This window comes from Schistocerca cancellata, chromosome 10 (genome assembly GCF_023864275.1).
Source record: "Schistocerca cancellata isolate TAMUIC-IGC-003103 chromosome 10, iqSchCanc2.1, whole genome shotgun sequence".
Classification (NCBI taxonomy): domain Eukaryota; kingdom Metazoa; phylum Arthropoda; class Insecta; order Orthoptera; family Acrididae; genus Schistocerca; species Schistocerca cancellata.
In genome coordinates, this window is record NC_064635.1 from 12,528,701 (window position 1) to 12,537,039 (window position 8,339).

The 8,339-nt window shown below is 46.8% G+C and overlaps 1 pseudogene; it reads right to left on the reverse strand.

Moving 5' to 3' along the window:
* Positions 1-305: 305 nt before the first annotated feature.
* On the reverse strand, positions 306-423 carry LOC126107170 (5S ribosomal RNA; annotated as a pseudogene).
* Between the last annotated feature and the right edge of the window lie 7,916 nt (positions 424-8,339).

Consider the following 8,339-nt stretch of genomic DNA (forward strand, 5'->3'; position numbering starts at 1 on the left):
ATCAACCAACTCCTCCAACAGCCGTGTAACTAAGATGTTGTTTTGTTTTATTTTGACGAAAACTAGTTTCGGCATTCCACAATGCAATGTCCAGGCCACATATGCACTCCGTCTTCAGGCCACGAGTGGCGCATCGGGACCATCCGACCGCCGTGTCATCCTCAGTTGAGGATGGTGAGAGGAGGGGCGCGTGGTCAGCATACCGCTCTCCCGGTCGTTGTGATGGTTTCCGTTGACCGGAGCCGCTACTGTTCGGTCGAGTAGCTCCTCAATTGGCATCACGAGGCTGAGAGCACCCCGGAAAATGGCAACAGCGCATAGCGGCCCGGACGGTCACCCATCCAAGTGCCGGCCACGCTCGACAGCGCTTAACTTCGGTGATCTGACGCGAACCGGTGTATCCACTGCGGCAAGGCCGTTGCCTGAGGCCACATACGCACCTCTTAAAATATACAATAATCCCATTTTGTGCCACATATTCCTGAATTTAGTGAATTCTATCTTCGTCCGTTTCTCAGATCAAGTCTTCGAATGAAGGACTTATGAAACGGTTTAAATTGACAAAAACTTCCTGCAGGTACTCCGGAAACTAGCTTTACATCTGACGATTTTGTTCTGTTAAGAGCGACGTGCTGAGTTCTGTCTGTAAGGATGTCTTCAATCCAGTCGAGAATCTGGTCCAATACTCGGTTAGCTCGTATATTTTTCACTACGCTGCAGTGTAGGATGCTGTCAGGTGCCTTTCTGAAGTCTAGGAGTAAGATATCAATCACAGCCGCGTTGCCTACAACGCTATAGATCTCACTGAAGAACAGAGCCAGACTAGTTTGTCAAGATCTCTGTCAGGTGAATCCATAGTGATGTTCACCCAGAAAGATTAAAATTTTGTCACATCCGGAACTAATGAAAATCATTAGCATCAGTGTTAGGTGTGATTCTCCACGCCCTCTGCCCCCTACTCCCACGGGTGGACGCAAACAGCGTCCAAATGTCATTCCGAGAAAATGCTTGGCATGATTGAAAAACGTGCTCTGTTAGCTCACGAATATTGCTGGTATCAAAGTATATGCCTTCCCATCGCAGGCTTCCTGTATGGATGAAATACCTGAGGACCAGCAAAGCCAGTCAAGGGTCCTTGTATATCTCAAGGAGTGTCTGAGGTGAAATACACTGCAGTAACTTGCACTCTACAGTTGCAATATCCCATTTTCGCTTTAAGGCACCTACTGGTAAAGAAACGGGAAAGCAATCTGACAAGGGAACATCCCCATCACACCCCCTCAGATTTAGTTATAAGTTGGCACAGTGGATAGGCCTTGAAAAACTGAACACAGATCGATCGAGAAAACAGGAAGAAGTTGTGTGGAACTATGAAAAAATAAGCAAAATATACAAACTGGGTCGTCTATGTGTAGCATAGGCAATATTAAGGGCAATGTGAGGCGAGGAGCGCCATGGTCCCGTGGTTAGCGTGAACAGCTGTGGAACGAGAGGTCCTTGGTTCAAATCTTCCCTCGACCGAAAATTTTAACTTTTTATTTTCAGTTTATGTGAAAAACTCTTATGTTTTCATCACTTTTTTTGCAGTGATTATTACATCCACAAGAAAACCTAAATCGGGCAAGGTAGAAGAAACTTTTCACCCATTCGCCAAGTGTACTAGTTAGGTGGGTCGACAACATATTCCTGTTATGTGACGCACATGCTGTCAGCAGTGTTGTATACAAAATATCAGACGTGTTTTCCTGTGGAGGAATCGGTTGACCTATGACCTTGTGATCAAATGTTTTCGGTTCCCATTGGAGACACACGTGCTTTCGTCAACTAATCACACGGTTTTGCGGTGCGTTCGCAAAACACAGACACTAAACTTATTACAGTGAACAGAGACGTCAATGAACGAACGGACAGATCATAGCTTTGCGAAAATAAAGAAAGCAAAATTTTCAGTGGAGGGCAGATTTGAACCAAGGACCTCTTGTTCCGCCGGTGTTCACGCTAACCACGGGACCACGGCGCTCCTCGCCTCACGTTGCCCTTAATATTGCATATGTTACGCATGGACGACCCAGTTTGTATATTTTGCTTATTTTTTCACAAAACTTCTTCCTGTTTTCTCGATTGATCTGTGTTCAGTTTTTCAAGGCCTATCCACTGTGCCAACTTATAACTAAATCTGACGGGGGTCCGATGGGGATGTTCCCTTGTGAGTAGCCACTAATTATTCACGACCTTGGCGTGAATCGGGTCCTGTTTTTTATAAATAGGAACCCCCATTTTTTATTACATATACGTGTAGTACGTAAATAAATATGAATGTTTTAGTTGGACCACTTTTTTTGCTTTGTGGTAGATGGCGCTGTAATAGTCACAAACGTATAAGTACGTGGTATCACGTAACATTCCGCCAGTGCAGACGGTATTTGCTTCGTGATACATTACCCGTGTTAAAATAGACCGTTTACCAATTGCCGAAAAGGTCGATATAATGTTGATGTATGGCTATTGTAATCAAAATGCCCAATGGGCATGTGCTATGTATACTGCTTGGTATCCTGGACGACATCATCTAAGTGTCCGGACCGTTCGCCGGATAGTTACGTTATTTAAGGAAACAGAAAGTGTTCAGCCACATGTGAAACGTCAACCATGACCTGCAACAAATGATGATGCCGAAGTAGGTGTTTTAGCTGCTGTCGCGGCTAATCTGCACATCAGTAGCAGACAAATTGCGCGAGAATCGGGAATCTCAAAAACGTCGGTGTTGAGAATGCTACAACAACATCGATTGCACCCGTACCATATTTCTATACACACCAAGAATTGTACGGTGACGACTTTGAACGTCGCGTATAGTTCTGTCACTAGGCACAAGAGAAATTACGGGACGATGACAGACTTTTTGCACGTGTTCTATTTAGCGACGAAGCGTCATTCACCAACAGCGGTAACGTAAACCGGTATAAAATGCCCTATTGGGCAACGGAAAATCCACGATTGCTGCGACAAATGGAACATCAGCGACCTTGGCGGGTTAATGTATGGTGCTGCATTATGGGAAGAAGGATAATTGGCCCTCATTTTGTCGATGGCAATCTAAATGGTGCAATGTATGCTGATTTCCTACGTCGTGTTCTACCGATGTTACTACAAAATGTTTCACTGCATGACAGAATGGCGATGTACTTCCAACATGATGCATGTCCGGCACATAGCTCGCGTGCTGTTGAAGCGGTATTGAATAGCGTATTTCATGACAGGTGGATTGGTCATCGAAGCACCATACCATGGGCCGCACGTTCACCGGATCTGACGTCCCCGGATTTCTTTCTGTGGGGAAAGTTGAAGGATATTTGCTATCGTGATCTACCGACAACGCCTGACAACGTGCGTCAGCGCATTGACAATGCATGTGCGAACATTACGGAAGGCGAACTACTCGCTGTTGAGAGGAATGTCGTTACACGTATTGCCAAATGCATTGAGGTTGACGGACGTCGTCATTTTGAGCATTTATTGCATGAATGTGGTATTTACAGGTAATCACGCTGTAACAGAATGCGTTCTCAGAAATGATAAGTTCACAAAGCTACATGTATCACATTGGAACAACCGAAATAAAATGTTCAAACGTACCTACGTTCTGTATTTTAATTTAAAAAACATACCTGTTACCAACTGTTAGTCTAAATTTGTGGCGATATGTTTGTGACTATTACAGCGCCATCTATCACAAAGCGAAAAACGTGGTCCAAATAAAACATTATATTTCCTTACGTACTACTGGAATATGTCATAAAAGATGGGGGTTCCTATTTTAAAAAACGCCGTCGATGTCCGTCTGACCTATGGCAGCGCTATCTAGCGGGCCAACCATAGCGCCATGTGGTTTCCCTCTTCAAGCTAGACATGTTTCGTCCTCTGTAGTTTTTCCGTTTGACGCTTATTTCGTGAGATATTTGGCCCGTTCACGATCAATGGACCACCCTATATATATATGGTATCTGTGCTTCGGACATGTTCGAAAGAATAGACACAATTTTGATCCTACAACCACTATGAATCAAAACACAAGGGAATTAAAGACATCAGCTTCCAAAACACATCGACTTATATCCACGTGGCAAGCTGAAAATTCGTATTCAGCAAGGTCCTGGAATCTATCCACACCCGACGCATCCACCAGCATCTCCGCCAGCACCGCCTCCTTTCCGTTACCCAGTGTGGCTTTCGGCCGTCCTTCTCTTACGACGACCTTCTCCTTCACCTCACTCATCTCCTTTCCGACCAGCTTAATTCCCGTCGCTCCGCAATCTTCCTCTCCTAGGACCTCGAACGAGCTTATGACCGTGTATGGCATTCCGGTCTCCTCTTCAAGCTCCAAACCTTCGCCCTTCCCATTAACTACGTCCGTCTGATCGGCTCCTTTCTCTCCCGCCTTCCTTCCTATGTCACCATCCATAACGCAGATTCCTACACCTTTTTCCCCTCCGCCGGTGTGCCCCAAGGCTCCGTCCTCTCCCCCCTTCTGTACCTTTTGTACACGGCGGACATGCCGCCGCCGTCACCCCCCGTCCACCTTCTCCAGTTTGCCGATGACACCGCCTTCCTTGCCCTTGCCCCCACCCTGCAGCGCTCCCAACACCTTCTCCAATCCCATCTTGACCGGTTCACCGCTTGGTGCAACCAGTGGTTGCTCAAGGTCAATCCCTCCAAAACCCAGGCGATCATTGTAGGCAAAACCACCCCTTCCTTCCGCCTCCTCGATTTCTATCTCACCATCTATGGCCGTCCTATCGCCCTCACTCCCACCCTTAGGTACCTTGGCGTCACCCTCGACCGTCGCCTCTCCTGGACTCCCCATCTCCGGACAATCCAATCCGAGGCACACTCCTGACTCAGTCTCCTCAAGCTCCTCTCCGGCCGTACGTGGGATCTGGACCCCTCCACCATCCTCCACACCTATAAGTCCCTCATCCACCCTATCCTTTGTTATGCCCATCCGGCTTGGATCTCCGCCCCCCCCTACCTTTTACAAATCCCTCCAAATCCTTGAACGCCATGCTCTCCGCCTCGCCTATCGCATCCGTCTCCCCTCCCCCACGCGGATCCTGTACGATCTCATCCCCTTCCCCCACCTCCTCCTTTTCCTTGAAAGGATACGGATCCTGTACACCTCCTGTAAACTCGATCCTCCTCACCCGCTCGTGTCCCCGATCCTCTCCCACCCCCGCCCGCTGCCGCGCCTGTATTCCCACGTCCCACCCGGTCTCCATCTCTCCACCCTCCTTACCCTCTCCCAAGGTGGCTTCCGCCAGCTCCCCCTCCCTGATGATGTCCTCCTACCGTCCATCTACCCCTCCTATCAACTTTGATCCTCCCCCCCACTTCCTGTGTCTTTTCCTTTAGGCACCCTCCCTCCCTCCCCTCCCTTCCTCCCTTCCCTTCCCTTCTCTTTCCTTTCCCCCGTCCCTCCTCCCCTCTTCCCCCGGACTTCCCTTCCCCCTTCCTCCCTCCCCCTCTCTCCTCTGCCCATGGATCCCTGCTCTCCCCTCTCCCATTCCCCTCCTCCTCCTCCTCCTCCTCCTCTCTTGGCAGGTCCCCGCACTCGTACACGCTCAGTGAACATTCGCGCGCCGGAGATCGTCGCCGTCAGTGTTTCGTGTGTGTGCCTTCGTTTGTGTGTAGTGTTGTTCGCCGTCACGCCTCCACCGTTCACATGCTGTCGCCATCATCCATGTTATGTGCACCGTGTCGCCTAGTGTTAGTGCTGTTTCTCGTCCAGCGTGAACGGCTCCATGTTTTTTCGATTTTTAGTGTCTACATTTTTTGCCCACCGTTTTGACCTCCTTCTCTGTGCCACCTTTATGTACTACTTGTTGTCAAACTCAAGGCTGAAGAGCCGCGTATTGTGCTGCTGACAGCCCGCCTTTGTATAAGGTGTTTAAAATCACAATAAAGAAAAAAAATACTGAAAATTTGTACTAGACTCGGATTAGAACCCGTGTCTCCTGCTTACTAGTCAGATGCACGGACCACTACACCACATGGACCCAGTGGTCACCACAACCACACAGACTACCCTAGCAAGCCTCCTGTCAGACCCAAATTCTCAACTTATACCACACACTACTGGCGTACTGTCTCTGCTCCATAACTTCATACTCAAGACGTCTCGATGATTCCTGTAAGACTCCAAACTTGGTGTGCATTTGAACTGAAGCAATCATTGGCAATCAGCGCCTTAATTAGATACAAGTGGTGTTTTTTTTCGGACATGAGTTCCTAACTATTGCCACGTTGAATAACTTCGAAAGTATGATAGTAGCTGAAAAGTTTGTGAGACACATGTTGCGTGGGACAATGAAGGCCATAATATGACGCTGATTTTTTGTTGCTACGTGCGGTCGCTTCAGAGATATGAACGTTAACTTTGTTTCTTTAATTAGAATGCTATAGTTTTATCCAATGATGTGTAACAGTAAGGTCTTTGAAGGTCAACGAAAGTCAAAAAGGTGGCATCAACGTCCATTTCCAGAAAGTGTTCGAAGTGATGACCTGTGGTATCAATGCAGTGCTGCAATCTTCTTATCATGGACTGAGTGGTATTCCTTATCACTTCAGCACTTATCGAAGCACATGCTCTGACAATTCTGTCTGGCATATCTTCAGGTGTAGTTGGAACGTCTTTATAAACAACGTCTTTTACGAATTCCCACAAGAAAAAATGCAGAGGCGTCAAGTCTGGCCTACGATCCGCCCACGACACATCTCCTCCGCGCCCATATCAAACTATTTTGGAGCTGTATCTGCAACACATTTCTAGCCAACAGCGAAAAATGTGTCGGACACCCACCGTCTTGATACCACATTCTATTCCTTGTTCCTAAAGTTGTTACTTCCAATAACAGACCTAATGTTTCATGCAAGAATGTGGTGTACTTCCTAGCATTAAGATTTCCTTCGATGAAACAGGGGCCTATAGTTCTGTCCTCCAGAATCCCACACCACATCTTCACCGACCACGGTTTCTGGTGTGCAACTTGTCGCAGCCAGCATGGATTTTCAGTTGCCCAATAACGCGTGTTATGCAAATTAACATTTCCATGGTTCCTGAAGGTAGCATCGTCAGTAAATAAAATCAAATTAATAAATGTGTCATTTCTCTGAATGTGAAGTTGAGCCCATCGGCAGAATTCAATGCGACGCATAGAATCCGTGCCAGTTAATTCTTGGTGGGGACTGATGTCGAAAGGGTGATGTTTATGGCGATGCAGAACACGAACAACACTACTCTGGCTCATGCCAGATACCCTCGCGATTTGACGCGAACTAACACAAGGATCTCTAACGACAGTGGCAAGAGTACCAATTTCCGTTTTCTCGTTAGTAACTTTCCTTTGCCGGATATGTTTCCGATGCGTTAAAGATACAGTTGTTCTCAATTTTTCGTACACATATTTAAATGTACGACGTCTAGGATGAGTACGTTGAGGATATCTTTCAGCGTAGAAGTCTCGAGCTCTCACTGAATTTCCTTGGAATTCTCCGTAAATGAGAAGCATATTGACTTGTTCTTCGAAGGAATGCATCATTCACATTCTCTTGATTCGACGATACTAGTCTTACCGTTCCTATTAGTGTTGTATTGCGAAACCGTCGAATGGTGTTTACATGTCAATGGCATATTAGATGGATACGCCGTATTCGGCGAAGATTTACGATTTGCTAGATATACGAGAGGGAGTTGTCAGAGCGTGTGCTTCGATAAGTGGCGATGTGATAAGGAATACCACTCAGTCCATGATAAGAAGATTGCAGCACTGCATTGATACCAATGGTCACCACTTCGAACACCTTCTGGAAATGTACATCAATGCCACCTTCTTGACCTTCGTTGACCTTCAAAGACCTTACTGTTACACATCATTGGATTGGTCTCGGTAGCCGCTATCAGAAAATAAGTACCATACCATAACATCCCATTTACAAAAGACAAAGTTGACTTTCATATCTCTGAAGTGAGCCCACCTACCAACAAAAAACCAACGTCACATTATGGCCCCCGTTGTCCCATGCAACATTTGTCCCATAAGCTTGTCAACTACTGTCACACTTTTGGACGTATTCTATGTGACAATAGTTAGTGACTCAACCTGTGTAACTGATACAGTCGATGGGATATGAATACAAAATTATTAGTGCAGATTCACATTTACATTCGACCTCCAACGGGAATCTAAAATTGGGGAGGACGTAGGGCTTCGACAGTGACTGTGGATAAGTGGCTGTGCTAGTTGTGAATGCGGATGGCCCGAGGATTGTGCCAAGAGAGTCCA